General features: G+C 32.1%; 1 protein-coding gene and 2 long non-coding RNA genes across 5 annotated transcripts in view; 2 read left to right on the top strand and 1 right to left on the bottom strand.

Annotated features, from left to right (window-relative positions):
* LOC143204121 (uncharacterized) overlaps positions 1-17846 on the bottom strand; it is a 236256-nt gene that overhangs the window by 63606 nt on the left and 154804 nt on the right. The gene's annotated exons all lie outside the window — the stretch shown is intronic.
* Positions 2862-3239, top strand: LOC143204131 (uncharacterized). Its single transcript, XR_013007526.1, has 3 exons — positions 2862-2991; positions 3063-3125; positions 3173-3239. It is a non-coding gene; the product is annotated as an uncharacterized LOC143204131 (long non-coding RNA).
* LOC143204127 (uncharacterized) lies at positions 3531-10830 on the top strand. 2 transcript variants are annotated; one of them, XR_013007521.1, is made up of 5 exons: positions 3531-3671; positions 9138-9257; positions 10070-10153; positions 10400-10488; positions 10692-10830. It is a non-coding gene; the product is annotated as an uncharacterized LOC143204127 (long non-coding RNA). The 2 variants fall into 2 exon arrangements; XR_013007522.1 differs by lacking the exon at positions 3531-3671 and adding an exon at positions 8945-9061.

Below are 17846 nucleotides of genomic sequence, written 5' to 3'. Positions count from 1 at the left end.
CAAGCATGTTTTCGCCAGTTTTGCAACATGTGTTCGAACGTGATCATGCTGATAACAACATTCTTGTGTTATTATTTGTTCGCCTTTCGGTTGATATTTTCACCGACCGATGCTTTCAAGTACTCGTTTTTAAATTATTTTGAACGCTCTTTGTCTTCGATATTAAAATTAAAACACTTCGACGATATGACACACACCGAAAAGTAAAGCTTGTGTGGTTTAATAGACGGTATCACCATCTGTCAGAATACCTTTAAAATTAATTTATAAACTTGATAGAGCCGACGCAACAAAATTAGTGGATAAACAGTTCAAATCACAGGATAGTATTTTTAAAATTACGTGCGCATTTGCTGTAAAATATATAAACGTTAAGTCGTACACTTAATATTAGACAAAAACTACTCTAACCATAAATACAGTAAACTATTTTGTATTAATAAACACGAGGAACAGTAAACTCAGCAACATAATTAAAAATGTTCCTACTACATTGTTGACGGAAATGTTTGGACCACTAGTTTATTACTTAAGAACATTTTATCCGTAATGCCATTCTAAAAATAAAACAGGACTAGCTAATAATAAATCAGACTCGCTTGCCAATATTGTGCGTTTACCAGCGACACTGAAATGGGTCTTTGACATGTTAACGATGCAAAATAAAAACTATTCGAAAGTTGCAGAAGCTTGGAAACTCGTTTAATCAAAACGTCAACTCAGAAAGAAAGGCGAGTAAATTAGGAAACAAGACAAGAAGGAAAATTAGTGGTAGTGAGTGTATAGAAATCAATTTGGCGTTGCATGCGACTTGTTAATTAAGTTGATGAATCACATCATAAAAACGATTTTAAATTAGATCAAACTAATTTTAAGTTGAATCATTTAACACTGAATGTCGAGCATCAAAGAAACATAAAGTTCAGGAAACACGTGTTTAAATTATGATGCCAATTTGTAATATTCGTATGTTAAAAGGGAATAACAAAACATGGAACATATAGCTGAATAGCTAATTTATATCTATGTTAATACACTTGAGGGATGTTCCTTCAAGAAGTTTACCTCGGCATCAATCTCGATGGTAGAGTCAGACTTGAAATTAAGTAACTCTGGTTAGTCGCAAGATACTCTCAGCTTAGCCTAAGATCAAGGAGATCGATTTTTCAGTAAAAAAGCATATCTATATTCTATTCAAAGTTTTTTTAGTAATGCGTCATGGATACTTGTGACGTTGAAACATTGCAGTGTTGCCGTATCAACTCTATCTTATAAAATAATTATTTTATTATTTCATTAATACATTGTTACTAGTCGTTTCCGTCTAACCTACAATTTGTCTTTATGCTAACTTAGATCTAGGTATATAACTAGAAGGACCCATCGGCCCTAACTCAGTCTCTGGTGAAATAATGTTTATACATGTCACTGCTGAATTTTGTAATATATGCACCTCACTACACAAGATCAGATGGTTTGATTCTTTTGAGTCTGTGTCCTGTTCTGGTGGTATCCAAAAGTTGCAATATTTCAATATTCGTATGAGAATGGAGTCTTTCCTCATGCCCCCTTGCAATTCTCTTGATTTCTTGACTGACTGTGGGTATCTGAAGGTCTCGATGTAGGTAATCAGTCCTATAGTATTTGGGTGCACCCGCAATACCTCTCAGGACTTTGTTCTGAAAAATTTGTATTTTATTACTGTTACTCTTTGCAGAACATCCCCATAATTGAACTCCGTATGTCCATATAGGTTTCAGTATTTGCTTATATAATAGCAATTTATTACGTATTGATAATTGTGATTTTCTTCCAATTAGCCAGTACATTTTCCTATATTTCCATTCCTGTTCTTTTCTTTTCTTATTTATATGTTCCTTCCAGCGAAGTTTTCCATCGAGATTCATTCCGAGATATTTAGCGCTATATGGAATGATAGTGTTATTTAATGTTATTGGTGCTTGTACGGTCTGTTTATAGGTGAACTGCACATGTACAGATTTACTTTCATTAATTCTTATTTTCCAAGCATGTGTCAAATTATTTATATTGTCACCTGCCTGATGTAATTTTCGTGAGGCTTCTTCACTATTGTCTCCGACTGCTATAATCGCAGTATCATCAGAAAATGTAGCCATCATAAAATAATTGAACAAAAATGTTATCAAATATAATTTATTTTAACATTATAGTATATCTGAAAACTACAATTAATTATACAGCCACAATAATTTATAGGTAAGAGTTCATATCACTTTGTTTGAAAATGCTGAAAGCAATAGATATTCAGGATCACAAATTGATAGTGGCTTTAATAAGTTATTTCGAAAAAAAGGAACGAGGTACTGGTGGTCCCCTTTTGCCGATCCATTCCATTCGAGAGGCAATTATTGATGATATTAAATAATATAAGTCCCTACAATTTTATTGAAAATGTTTTAGCGGGTTGCTACCGCGCGTGAGGGTACTGTGAATAACATCGCTTACAAAATGAAGTATAATACGTTAGATTCACCCAAGAGAACCCGTCTACATACAAAGTGGGTGACGCATCTTGATCATCTTGATATTGGCTCTATTCGACACCAAATATACGAAATGTATAAGAACCATAAGTACACAAACTATTTTATCGATATAAAAGTAATTTAATAAAATTATTTTAGAGAAAATTGTCTGTCTGTAAAGTATACATAAAAGAATTATGGACATGCAGCTTTTTGAGGGATGTAAAACATCCTTTTACACACTCTTACAGGGCATAGGGTTTGAATGGTGTAAAGATAACCCTCGTAGAGGTTTAATGGAACTTCCAGACATTACCTTAAAAATAATTCAATTTTTAAAGGCATAAAATAAGGTCAAGGAAGATAAACTATTTGAATTTGTGTATCTTGATGAAACTTTAATATTTCGAAATGGTTCATTTATGGCACTCTTGGCAAGACAGTAACAAAAAAGTGTAAAGACAAGAAAACTTGATGGAAAAAGGTAAAAGTTACGATTCGATTGCATTCGATTAGGTTTTGTTGGTCATTATATTTATTAATAATTAATTGCAGATATATTGTTAGTCGAGAAAGATATTCCATCAAAAACTGTTTGGATATGTAGAAGGAAGCATTGTCAACAATAACACCTTCGGTTTGGATGAACTCGATAATACATACAGAGGAGGTAATTGATAAATGGTGGAATCGTGAACATGTTTTAGACAGATTAGACATTAACAGTTTAGTGATTGAATTGGGCAGTGAGTCGGAAAGTGAAAGTAACTGAAGGAAACTTTCAGGATATGTGACAATGCTAGAAATTCCTGAGACAAAGTGATGGGACTGGAAACAAGTAAAGGTATGCACATAATTAATTGAATATAACTGTAGAAGATGGTATTGTAGGACATGAATGATTTGTGTGCAGAGATATGATTAAAACATTAATTGTTCAAAATTAACAAAATTAAACATGAGCATTAGGTTAGAACGTATGAGGAGAGAATGAATACTAACTGTTTTGTAGATATGTTAAATGCATTAGACAGAATTCAGTGATTAATTTTATGAAGAATGGTGTACGCAGATAGTAGCAGAAGAAATAAAATATACAGTGATACCAAGATCACTTGCCAAGTAAACACACCATCGAAGGAAACAAGAACTAAACGTAAAAAGGTAAATTTGCTCTCGAATGAAAATAAAATACGTTTCTCAGATATATAATTGTTAATTAGGCGAACAGTTAGGCCTCCAGGGGGATAACACTACGTAAAAAACTCGACTAGAAACCCTACCTCATGGGTGGTGTGGAAAAGAGTTCAATGTAAATAAAACAAATCTAACTTACAATCTATTATACCTGTGCTCTTAATTGCAAAGTCCTTCGACAATATATGTATTATATATACTATAATGTTAACATAAATTATACTTGATAACATTTTTGTTCATTTATTTTATTTAGATTAGAATGTTCTTATATGTAAAAGCCAAACTAAACTAAAACTCAGAGTTGATGCGGCAACATTGCAATCTGGACGTTACAAATATCCATGACGCATTACTGAAAAAACTATGTTAAGTGTATAAATTTTATTATTAACCTAAGCTTCTTTAAAGTTAAGTTTACAGTTAAATCTTATTTAAATATAATTTTGGAATTCATACCGATATAGTTATGATTATTCCACACTTGTTTTATTTGCGAATTAATCCAAATACAGAAGAAAAATCGCTAAATCAGGTAAATCGACCTACGATGAAACCAGACGTTGAGGAAAATCATGTTACTTCGGATCATCAATTTGGTTTCAGGAAATAACATTCCACGATTGACCAATTGATCACAAAATCACTAATGTCATAGAAAAATCTCTAGCAAAAAATAAAGTTTGTTCTGCAATACTTTTAGATGTTGCTCAAGCTCGGCGTGACAGTTGAAAGCATAAGATTAGGATGCTTCTCACTGTCTAATATTCAAGAAGTTTAGAGTCATATATAAATGACTTATATATTCATTGCCTGTTTGAGGCTGAACCATGTTCCGGAATGCCTTAAGGTTGCTCGAATAGTTATGCTTAAGAAACCTGACAAACCCGCAGAACAAGTTGGATCTTACAGGCCTATTTCGCTGCCATCTAAAATATCAAGATTATTTGAGAAACTGCTGTTGGAACGCATTAAACCATCTATAGAAATACCAAATTTCCAGTTTGGATTTCAGAATCACCATTCAAGAATCGATCAAGTGCACAGAGTAACAGCGGTTGTTGAAAAGGCATTCGAAGGAAATAAATACTGCCCTGAAACATTCCTGAATGTCTCACGAGCTTTTGACCGGGTATGGCATTTGGGTTTAATCTACAAAATGAGCAAATTGCTGCCACGGAATTACTGTCGACTGCTGGAATTATATCTTATCGAAAGAAAATTAGTCTCGCATGAAGGGGAATTCTCAACACTTAAACCTATTTCGGTTGGAGTTCTATCTGCTCTATACAGCTGATATCCCAACGACAAAAGAAACAATACTTGGAACATTTGCTGACGACACAGTTGTCATGGTAAAGGATTTATCTTTATCTAAGGCTATAGGACAAGTAGATGTAGCAATTCACTTGACGGATGCTCGATTCTTCAAGCAGATTCAGCTAAATACCTCGGAATATATCTCGATGGTAGGTTAAACTCCAAACATCATTTGAGAGAAAAACAGAGCAAATTAGATTCAAAGTCAACTGTACTGATTAGTCGAAAGGTACTCCCAACATGTTCTAAAATCCAACCAACAATTAGTAATCCAACACACTCAAAACAAAGTTCTACGATTAATTACCAATGATTATCGCTACGTAAGTCATGAAACAAGGTTGCTAAATCTCAGCAACGCGGAAGCTATACAGCTACACGAAAGAACTCAGAAGATTGAAGCGAACCAAACCACACAAACTAGTTTAGTTTATAAGTGAATTTCAAGTTTGGCTTAAGTCGATAAGTTTTATTCCAACTTGGGAAATACATACTGATGTATTAATCCCGTACACGCCTTGCTTGTATATTATTGCAAGTACAACAGAAAAGTAGAAATAAATTAATTTGTAAATTAATATTGTACTAAGTATATCGAATGTAAGATGTAATTAATAAAAAAAATACATAACTGACCGACACTTCAGAATCAAACAAGCAACTACAAAGGACTTATTCAGAGGTTGTAAAGACAGGAACTCTTGGGACTGATTTAGTTACCTGTGAAAATTGAGTCTTTTTTAAACATAGTATATCCATCATATTTTAATTAAATTTGGACCTGAAATTTTAAATCTGATTTATAAACAATATGAGGGAAACATTACTAGAAAGTTGTGGTTAATAGTTAGTTGTAATATAGAAGGCAGAGAGAGTAATAATTAAACAATATTGCAGAGAGTTTTTGGCTCTATATGCATCTAGTGTTCCTTGTTTTAAGTGTGTTGTTGGTGAATCATCACCTAAAGAATTTTAAAATTTAAATTTGATAAAAAAACTTAAGGAAACAAATCTAAAAAAGCTAAATTCAAAGAAAGACATAATTGTTAAATTACGTTATATACTCATAAAGTGTCATGGTCCATTGATTTAAATCAATATAAGAGAACGACATGACATGAGGAGTATAGAAAGAACAACAGTTAAAAAATAATTGCAATACATTTTTGATTTTGTATTTGATCGGTGTTCTTTGTGTTGATTATACTGAACATTTGTTACATTTATATTTGTTCAAAGTAATTTCAAATTAGACCATTTAATTTTGAATGACATCCAAGAAATCAAGCTTAGTAAGAAACGTAAATTTAAATTTGTACGTAATTTATATTCTGCAAATATTTAAGAAAGAAAATATAACCCCCGTGAACTGTCTTGTGTATATTACTCTCGTGTACATTCGGATTAAATTGTTTAAACCATAGTATTGTTTTAAGAAGATCCTTATCTTTATTCTTCATTATTTTTCTATTTGCGCTGATAAAAATCAGTAGTCTAAAAATATCAAAATTTCCTTTGCGTCATAAGCAAATAACATTCTTTTGCTGTGTTATCTTGATTTTAACTAATCCTGTATGGTGACAGATCTAGTCTCAGTCTTAGAAAACGCAGGTCTGTAACAAAATAGATGTTTAAATTCCAGGACATTAGTATTTAGGATATTATTTTGTCAGATTTTTTTCATAGATTCATTAAAAAGAAGCCTTAAAGCAGTCACAACAGGGGTTTTTGTACTGCCATTCACTTCCAAGAAACCTATAACTTGGTGATTCTTGGCAAATTAAAATATGAGGACGATAGTAAATAAATAAAATCAAATAATGTGCGTGTTGCCCAGATAACAAGCTAATCTCTGGACCATAAAGAGTTGGTCGCTGAGGGAGCTTAATGTTGTAAATGGAACGTCCTCCAAGAATCGTTGGTAGCTCTACATAAGTTCTTTTGATTTTTTTTTCTTTTTTTATTAATTATATCTTACATTCGATCCATTTGATTCCGAGGTCATCGTGCACTCTTCGTTGGTTACGTAGCGATAATCATTGGTAATTAATCGTAGAATTTTGTTTTGGGTGAGTTGGATTACTAGTTGGTTTGCTGTTTTAGTGTAACTCCATATTTGCACCACATAAGTCCAAATAGTCTTTATGATTAACTGATAAACCAATCTCTTTGATTTTAGATCAAGCTGAGAGTATCTTCCGACTAACCAGTACAGTTGCTTGACTTTGCGTCTAACTTGCTCTGCTTTTTGCCTCACATGATATCTCCAGTTTAACCTACCATAGAGATATATTCCGAGGTATTCAGCTGATCTGCTTGAGGAATCGGGCATCTGTCAAGTTTTTGTCAATTCGCCGCAACGCAAAATTAACATGGACAGATTTGGAGCTATTAAGCTGTATTTTCCAGTCTCTAGTACATTTGCAGATCTTATTGACCGCTACTTGTACTTGTTCTATAGCCTTAGACAGAGATATATCTTTTGCCAATATAGTGTGTGTAGTCAGCAAATATTCCAAGTGCCGTTTCCTTTATTGTTGGGATATCAGCAGTATAGAGCACATATAGAAATGGTCCCAAGACGTTACCTTGTGGAACTTCAGCCGAAATAGGTTTAAGTGTTGAAAATGTCCCCTCATGCGAGACTCTTTTCTTTTTCTCTCGAAAAAATATGATTCCAGTAATTCCGCGGTAATAATTTGCTCATTTTGTAGATTAATCCCAAATGCCATACACAGTCAAAAGTTTTGTGAGACATCCAGGTATAATGCAGGGCATTTCTCGTTCTGTGCCATACTCGTTTAGCTTTTCGTCTTTCTTTTCAATGGGGTAATTTACCTCATATTCTGATTTCTCTCTTGATGTTGGGGTAGCTTCTTTTACGCCAGACCAAATTTGTTCTATTATATTTCGGGTTTGCAACTCAAAATCGTCTATAGTTTAAACTATTTTATCACTGCTGCACATGAAGTTGGTCTGAAGCAATTTGTAAAATCACTTCCCAATGGTGGAGATTGCTTCAAATACATAGTTTCAAAGATTCAGGCGTCCCAGAAGAAAAGGTCAAGGAAGGTGTTTTCGTCAGATTAGATATTGGACGTTAATGATATACCGTCAAAAATAAGGGTGTATTGCTTTTAAGGGGGTTATAGATGATCATGAAGAATCTAACAATAAATAAATTGCCAAATAATGTTAAAAGTACAAGTTCTTCGTTTCCATCACGATTACTCTCCAGAAAATTCTTGGGAGATGTGATATATGTACAAGGTAAACGATTTCGCCAAGATATAAGGTGGATTCGGGCTGAATACCTATATTTTTACGAAGGACTGATTATTATCATAAAATTTAACTCATATGACTCGCAATCCCTTAACTCTCAATAATTATCGTTTATCTTTGCATCTTTCAACTGTTTACAGTAGGTGGACCGTCCTGTCGCCTTTACCACTGCGTCAACCAAGCTAACTTTATCTCTAAATAAAGAAACTATAAAACAAGCTGTTAGAATAATATACTATCTAAAATTTGCATAACATTTTATGTCATTATATCATCATTGGATTGGAAAATATATTTAATAAACAAAATAAATGTAGGACCCCCACGAATTTTTGAGATCAAATTATGCAAAATTATTTAAATAGTGTGACATTATTTTCAAGATCGTTATCTTTATTCTTATTTGCACTGATATAGATCAAGACAATTATTCCGGAATATTTTCATTTACATCATATGTTGATTGTATTTTTTTATCTCCCCATCTATCTTAAAATCCTAAATAAACAAAGCCTTTCTGATTTTCATTAATTCCTTATAAAATTGCCAAGTTAAAATGAGAGTTCACTCTATATTTTATTTAATAATTTATTTACCATATTCATTACCATAGTTTAAATAAGAAATAATGAGATCAATATTAATTACTAGTATATAAATCCTGTATATACTATACATTTTCATAGCACCAATCTTCGCATGTATGTCACTGTATATAATTTTCTGATGGTCGATAAATGAATTATTCTGAGGTGATTTCTGATGTTCCGTTGGAATCAATACACTTTGTTTATTATTTTTTATTATTATAGTTATTCTGTATTTCAGAGTCATTCGATCAAAGTAGACCAATCAGTTTAGATGCCAGTAAGATAGAAGACTTCTGTTCATATTGTCTCTATTTTACCAGCGGCTACTATTTTCAAGAAGGAAAATATATTTCAATATGTAAGTTGCTAAACTAAATTCAGTATTATTTAATGTTTATTAGTTATCATCATAAAAAAATCAAATGAATATAATCAGTATTAAAAACTTATATTATTAAATAAATAACAAAGGTTATCTTTAACAAGATATATACAGCAGTTGCCAATAATGTTTAAAAAATCAATTAAAATAACTTAAGTTGAGCTTCCATATGTAAAAATATCAAAGAATGGCGAATGCGATTGTACCCAGAATAATTTTCTTGATCTGCGTATCAAGATTTCTCTCGTATTATTTGTAACTTTATACATAAATGTTGTTCAATAAATTCTGTGGTATATCTTCGAACTGCTTTATTAATATATTCAGTGCAATTCTAATTGAAAATATGTGCTGTGTCGTTTGATTAGATGGTAAAACTTAAAATTTTGTTTATGTTCGAGAAATGAGTTATTTCACTATCAGCAGTTTAACAACCCATCCATGTTTATATTATCATTTAAAATAAAGGTTTAATAAGGTATTGCAATGTAGAGTTGAGCTAAACTATTTAATATAAATTTATGTGAAAATGAAAATTGAAAAAACGCTGGAGAAATTTTGTGTTAATTATATATTATTTCATTTTAAAATGTATATATAATCAGGACAAAATGGCGAAGGTAGTATTTATATCTATAATTCAACCAATATTATGTTCTTATTTATAATTATACTTTTACTATATTTTTTCTTCTATCGGTCTGATTGATATACATGAATATGACGTGTTTACAAGTCTTTCCTTCACCTTTAGTTATATTACAATTAATATATTGTTTGTATTTAAGGTAACAACACAATGAGGTATGGTAAAAAAGGTGGAAAATGCAGCATGGAAAATGTAGCAGTTGCCACGAGAACAACTTGGACAGGTAAATAAAATACATATCTCATTTATAATTCAAATAATAAATCATTTATATAAGAGTTTCTATAAATTATGTTCAATTTTTAACTTACCTATAGGTGATGCAATTTGTTATTAATATTATTTAATGATTAAATTGTTATTAATTAAGATAAGATACTACTAATAATATTAACAATCTTTTGATTAATCTATATATACATATATATTCTATTTTGATGATCAGTATTAATCTTTTTTATTTGTTTAGAATAGAAACTGGGTAAACATATGTCAACAAACAGTCATCAATGCCGATCAAGACGAGAAAAGAATTAGTTGGTACATGAATCTTCTCAGGTAAATATTTATAACACATAATTGCAAAATTTTGCTAAAACAGAAATTGCTAGATTGTAAATCTAGATTAACTCGGTCCTATATGGATTAATGAAAGCGTTATTAATTAACTTTTTAATTTCTTTTAATGTTATATGCTAATTCAAAATATCTGTTAATAACGTAATAAGTGATAGAATAATATATATACTTTTGTATTTTAGGACCATTTAAACAATAGTCAAGCTAGTAGGGAGTCAGATACCAAGACGGCAACTTGTTCCTGTTATCTGTATTACACTAGGGTGTCCCGCGTGAAGAGAGAAAATATATGCAATATGTAATATATTCAATAAAATTGGGTTTTTAATACATTGTTTAAGCTAAGTCGTTCTGTGGTTATAAACTATTGCCATTTTTTTATTGTTAACTTTAATTGTAATATTTAAGCTTTCTCAAAGATTTTGGTTTATTTCCTCATGTAGGATAGTACGAATATGTAGTAATATACTATATCAAATCTACATAATGTTGCATTTACAATCAAAAATAAATAATTACTTAACTAACAGAAGTGCTTTTATTTTTATTAATATACCCAAAATACTACACTTCAGCGTGTATACAGTGGATTATTTGTTACAAGCAATTATTAGAAATATAGCTAGATGTATATGGAGTTGCTGCATGTCTAAGAAAATTTAAAAATAATTTAATTTTAATAATTTATTGGCGAAGGTGGCGGGTTTTAAATTTAGTATGGTTATTTTCGGGCAAATTCGAGACATATATGCGAAGGAACAAATTCAAAAAGGGTATTATAAACGAGGTACATAGACAAAAATGTGAGATAATGACAGTTTGGTGAATGTAAATAGTTTTTGTTCATCTGAATCCCCACACATAAAATCATACATTTTTTCTCCTCTCGTATGCTCCTGAAAGCAGATTTCATCACAGTTTCTATAGCATGCCTTACATATTGCATTCAACTTTTTTTTTAATTTATGGAAAACACACTATATGTGCTTTAGTGCGTTTTCCTTGAATTTTTCGTTAAGAAAAATGTATCCAAAATGTGAGACGGACAATATGCCTTATAAATTATTATGCCGGTTTGGCGAAGGCAAGGTAAACAAAATCTCCGTCTTACTGCCCCCATACTCTGTCTCATATATTGTACTCAACTATTTTTTTAATCAAAAAATCCACGGACAACACACTATATGTGTTTGAGTTTAAAATTTCGTGCAGATACTGCCCCTACAGTCTGTCTCATATATTGTACTCAACTATTTTTTTAATCAAAAAATCCACGGACAACACACTATATGTGTTTGAGTTTAAAATTTCGTGCAGATGCTGCCCCTACAGTCTGTCTCATATATTGTACTCAACTATTTTTTTAATCAAAAAATCCACGGACAACACACTATATGTGCTTTTGTTTAAAATTTGGTGCATATTTTGGTATAGTGCGTTTTCCTTGAATTTTTCGTTAAAAAAAATGTATCCAAAGTGTGAGACGGACTATATGCCTTATAAATTATTATGCCAGTTTGGCGAAGGTAAGGTAAACAAAATCTCCGTCTTATTGCCCCTATAATCTGTCTCATATATTGTACTCAACTATTTTTTTAATCGAAAAATTCACGGACAACACACTATATGTGCTTTTGTTTAAAATTTGGTGCATATTTTTGTATAGTGCGTTTTCCTTGAATTTTTCATTAAAAAAAATGTATCCAAAATGTGAGACGGACTATATGCCTTATAAATATTTTATGCCAGTTTGGCGAAGGTAAGGTAAACAAAATCTCCGTCTTACTGCCCCTATAGTCTGTCTCATATATTGTACTCAACTATTTTTTTAATCAAAAAATCCACGGACAACACACTATATGTTTTTAAGTTTAAAATTTGGTGCAGATACTGCCCCTATAGTCTGTCTCGTATATTGTACTCACCAACTTTTTTAATCAAAAAATCCACGGACAGCACACTATATGTACTTTTGTTTAAAATTAGGTGCATATTTTGGTATAGTGCGTTTTCCTTGAATTTTTCGTTAAAAAAAATGTATCCAAAATGTGAGACGGACTATATGTCTTATAAATTATTATGCCAGTTTGGCGAAGGTAAGGTAAACAAAATCTCCGTCTTACTGCCCCTATAGTCTGTCTCATATATTGTACTCACCAACTTTTTTAATCAAAAAATCCACGGACAACACACTATATGTGCTTTTGTTTAAAATTTGGTGCATATTTTTGTATAGTGCGTTTTCCTTGAATTTTTCATTAAAAAAAATGTATCCAAAATGTGAGACGGACTATATGCCTTATAAATATTTTATGCCAGTTTGGCGAAGGTAAGGTAAACAAAATCTCCGTCTTACTGCCCCTATAGTCTGTCTCATATATTGTACTCAACTATTTTTTTAATCAAAAAATCCACGGACAACACACTATATGTTTTTAAGTTTAAAATTTGGTGCAGATACTGCCCCTATAGTCTGTCTCGTATATTGTACTCACCAACTTTTTTAATCAAAAAATCCACGGACAGCACACTATATGTACTTTTGTTTAAAATTAGGTGCATATTTTGGTATAGTGCGTTTTCCTTGAATTTTTCGTTAAAAAAAATGTATCCAAAATGTGAGACGGACTATATGTCTTATAAATTATTATGCCAGTTTGGCGAAGGTAAGGTAAACAAAATCTCCGTCTTACTGCCCCTATAGTCTGTCTCATATATTGTACTCACCAACTTTTTTAATCAAAAAATCCACGGACAACACACTATATGTTTTTAAGTTCAAAATTTGGTGCAGATGCTGCCCCTACAGCCTGTCTCATATATTGTACTCAACTATTTTTTTAATCAAAAAATCCACGGACAACACACTATATGTGTTTGAGTTTAAAATTTCGTGCAGATACTGCCCCTACAGTCTGTCTCATATATTGTACTCAACTATTTTTTTAATCAAAAAATCCACGGACAACACACTATATGTGTTTGAGTTTAAAATTTCGTGCAGATACTGCCCCTACAGTCTGTCTCATATATTGTACTCAACTATTTTTTTAATCAAAAAATCCACGGACAACACACTATATGTGTTTGAGTTTAAAATTTCGTGCAGATACTGCCCCTACAGTCTGTCTCATATATTGTACTCAACTATTTTTTTAATCAAAAAATCCACGGACAACACACTATATGTGTTTGAGTTTAAAATTTCGTGCAGATACTGCCCCTACAGTCTGTCTCATATATTGTACTCAACTATTTTTTTAATCAAAAAATCCACGGACAACACACTATATGTGTTTGAGTTTAAAATTTCGTGCAGATACTGCCCCTACAGTCTGTCTCATATATTGTACTCAACTATTTTTTTAATCAAAAAATCCACGGACAACACACTATATGTGTTTGAGTTTAAAATTTCGTGCAGATGCTGCCCCTACAGTCTGTCTCATATATTGTACTCAACTATTTTTTTAATCAAAAAATCCACGGACAACACACTATATGTACTTTTGTTTAAAATTTGGTGCATATTTTGGTATAGTGCGTTTTCCTTGAATTTTTCGTTAAAAAAAATGTATCCAAAATGTGAGACGGACTATATGTCTTATAAATTATTATGCCAGTTTGGCGAAGGTAAAGTAAACAAAATCTCCGTCTTACTGCCCCTATAGTCTGTCTCATATATTGTACTCACCTATTTTTTTAATCAAAAAGTCCACGGACAACACACTATATATGTTTAAGTTCAAAATTTCGTGCAGATACTGCCCCTACAGTCTGTCTCATATATTGTACTCAACTATTTTTTTAATCAAAAAATCCACGGACAACACACTATATGTTTTTAAGTTTAAAATTTGGTGCAGATACTGCCCCTATAGTCTGTCTCATATATTGTACTCAGCAACTTTTTTAATCAAAAAATCCACGGACAACACACTATATGTACTTTTGTTTAAAATTTGGTGCATATTTTGGTATAGTGCGTTTTCCTTGAATTTTTCGTTAAAAAAAATGTATCCAAAATGTGAGACGGACTATATGTCTTATAAATTATTATGCCAGTTTGGCGAAGGTAAGGTAAACAAAATCTCCGTCTTACTGCCCCTATAGTCTGTCTCATATATTGTACTCACCTATTTTTTTAATCAAAAAATCCACGGACAACACACTATATGTTTTTAAGTTCAAAATTTCGTGCAGATACTGCCCCTACAGTCTGTCTCATATATTGTACTCAACTATTTTTTTAATCAAAAAAACCACGGACAACACACTATATGTGTTTGAGTTTAAAATTTCGTGCAGATACTGCCCCTACAGTCTGTCTCATGTATTGTACTCAACTATTTTTTTAATCAAAAAATCCACGGACAACACACTATATGTGTTTGAGTTTAAAATTTCGTGCAGATGCTGCCCCTACAGTCTGTCTCATATATTGTACTCAACTATTTTTTTAATCAAAAAAACCACGGACAACACACTATATGTGTTTGAGTTTAAAATTTCGTGCAGATACTGCCCCTACAGTCTGTCTCATGTATTGTACTCAACTATTTTTTTAATCAAAAAATCCACGGACAACACACTATATGTGTTTGAGTTTAAAATTTCGTGCAGATACTGCCCCTACAGTCTGTCTCATGTATTGTACTCAACTATTTTTTTAATCAAAAAATCCACGGACAACACACTATATGTGTTTGAGTTTAAAATTTCGTGCAGATACTGCCCCTACAGTCTGTCTCATGTATTGTACTCAACTATTTTTTTAATCAAAAAATCCACGGACAACACACTATATGTGTTTGAGTTTAAAATTTCGTGCAGATACTGCCCCTACAGTCTGTCTCATGTATTGTACTCAACTATTTTTTTAATCAAAAAATCCACGGACAACACACTATATGTGTTTGAGTTTAAAATTTCGTGCAGATACTGCCCCTACAGTCTGTCTCATGTATTGTACTCAACTATTTTTTTAATCAAAAAATCCACGGACAACACACTATATGTGTTTGAGTTTAAAATTTCGTGCAGATACTGCCCCTACAGTCTGTCTCATGTATTGTACTCAACTATTTTTTTAATCAAAAAATCCACGGACAACACACTATATGTGTTTGAGTTTAAAATTTCGTGCAGATACTGCCCCTACAGTCTGTCTCATGTATTGTACTCAACTATTTTTTTAATCAAAAAATCCACGGACAACACACTATATGTGTTTGAGTTTAAAATTTCGTGCAGATACTGCCCCTACAGTCTGTCTCATGTATTGTACTCAACTATTTTTTTAATCAAAAAATCCACGGACAACACACTATATGTGTTTGAGTTTAAAATTTCGTGCAGATACTGCCCCTACAGTCTGTCTCATGTATTGTACTCAACTATTTTTTTAATCAAAAAATCCACGGACAACACACTATATGTGTTTGAGTTTAAAATTTCGTGCAGATACTGCCCCTACAGTCTGTCTCATGTATTGTACTCAACTATTTTTTTAATCAAAAAATCCACGGACAACACACTATATGTGTTTGAGTTTAAAATTTCGTGCAGATACTGCCCCTACAGTCTGTCTCATGTATTGTACTCAACTATTTTTTTAATCAAAAAATCCACGGACAACACACTATATGTGTTTGAGTTTAAAATTTCGTGCAGATACTGCCCCTACAGTCTGTCTCATGTATTGTACTCAACTATTTTTTTAATCAAAAAATCCACGGACAACACACTATATGTGTTTGAGTTTAAAATTTCGTGCAGATACTGCCCCTACAGTCTGTCTCATGTATTGTACTCAACTATTTTTTTAATCAAAAAATCCACGGACAACACACTATATGTGTTTGAGTTTAAAATTTCGTGCAGATACTGCCCCTACAGTCTGTCTCATGTATTGTACTCAACTATTTTTTTAATCAAAAAATCCACGGACAACACACTATATGTGTTTGAGTTTAAAATTTCGTGCAGATACTGCCCCTACAGTCTGTCTCATGTATTGTACTCAACTATTTTTTTAATCAAAAAATCCACGGACAACACACTATATGTGTTTGAGTTTAAAATTTCGTGCAGATACTGCCCCTACAGTCTGTCTCATGTATTGTACTCAACTATTTTTTTAATCAAAAAATCCACGGACAACACACTATATGTGTTTGAGTTTAAAATTTCGTGCAGATACTGCCCCTACAGTCTGTCTCATGTATTGTACTCAACTATTTTTTTAATCAAAAAATCCACGGACAACACACTATATGTGTTTGAGTTTAAAATTTCGTGCAGATACTGCCCCTACAGTCTGTCTCATATATTGTACTCAACTATTTTTTTAATCAAAAAATCCACGGACAACACACTATATGTGTTTGAGTTTAAAATTTCGTGCAGATACTGCCCCTACAGTCTGTCTCATATATTGTACTCAACTATTTTTTTAATCAAAAAATCCACGGACAACACACTATATGTGTTTGAGTTTAAAATTTCGTGCAGATACTGCCCCTACAGTCTGTCTCATGTATTGTACTCAACTATTTTTTTAATCAAAAAATCCACGGACAACACACTATATGTGTTTGAGTTTAAAATTTCGTGCAGATACTGCCCCTACAGTCTGTCTCATGTATTGTACTCAACTATTTTTTTAATCAAAAAATCCACGGACAACACACTATATGTGTTTGAGTTTAAAATTTCGTGCAGATACTGCCCCTACAGTCTGTCTCATGTATTGTACTCAACTATTTTTTTAATCAAAAAATCCACGGACAACACACTATATGTGTTTGAGTTTAAAATTTCGTGCAGATACTGCCCCTACAGTCTGTCTCATGTATTGTACTCAACTATTTTTTTAATCAAAAAATCCACGGACAACACACTATATGTGTTTGAGTTTAAAATTTCGTGCAGATACTGCCCCTACAGTCTGTCTCATGTATTGTACTCAACTATTTTTTTAATCAAAAAATCCACGGACAACACACTATATGTGTTTGAGTTTAAAATTTCGTGCAGATACTGCCCCTACAGTCTGTCTCATGTATTGTACTCAACTATTTTTTTAATCAAAAAATCCACGGACAACACACTATATGTGTTTGAGTTTAAAATTTCGTGCAGATACTGCCCCTACAGTCTGTCTCATGTATTGTACTCAACTATTTTTTTAATCAAAAAATCCACGGACAACACACTATATGTGTTTGAGTTTAAAATTTCGTGCAGATACTGCCCCTACAGTCTGTCTCATGTATTGTACTCAACTATTTTTTTAATCAAAAAATCCACGGACAACACACTATATGTGTTTGAGT

This window comes from Rhynchophorus ferrugineus, unplaced genomic scaffold (assembly GCF_030347505.1).
Source record: "Rhynchophorus ferrugineus isolate W39M unplaced genomic scaffold, kcgeb_rfMv2 rfM10, whole genome shotgun sequence".
Classification (NCBI taxonomy): domain Eukaryota; kingdom Metazoa; phylum Arthropoda; class Insecta; order Coleoptera; family Curculionidae; genus Rhynchophorus; species Rhynchophorus ferrugineus.
This window is presented reverse-complemented; position numbering and strand designations above follow the sequence as displayed.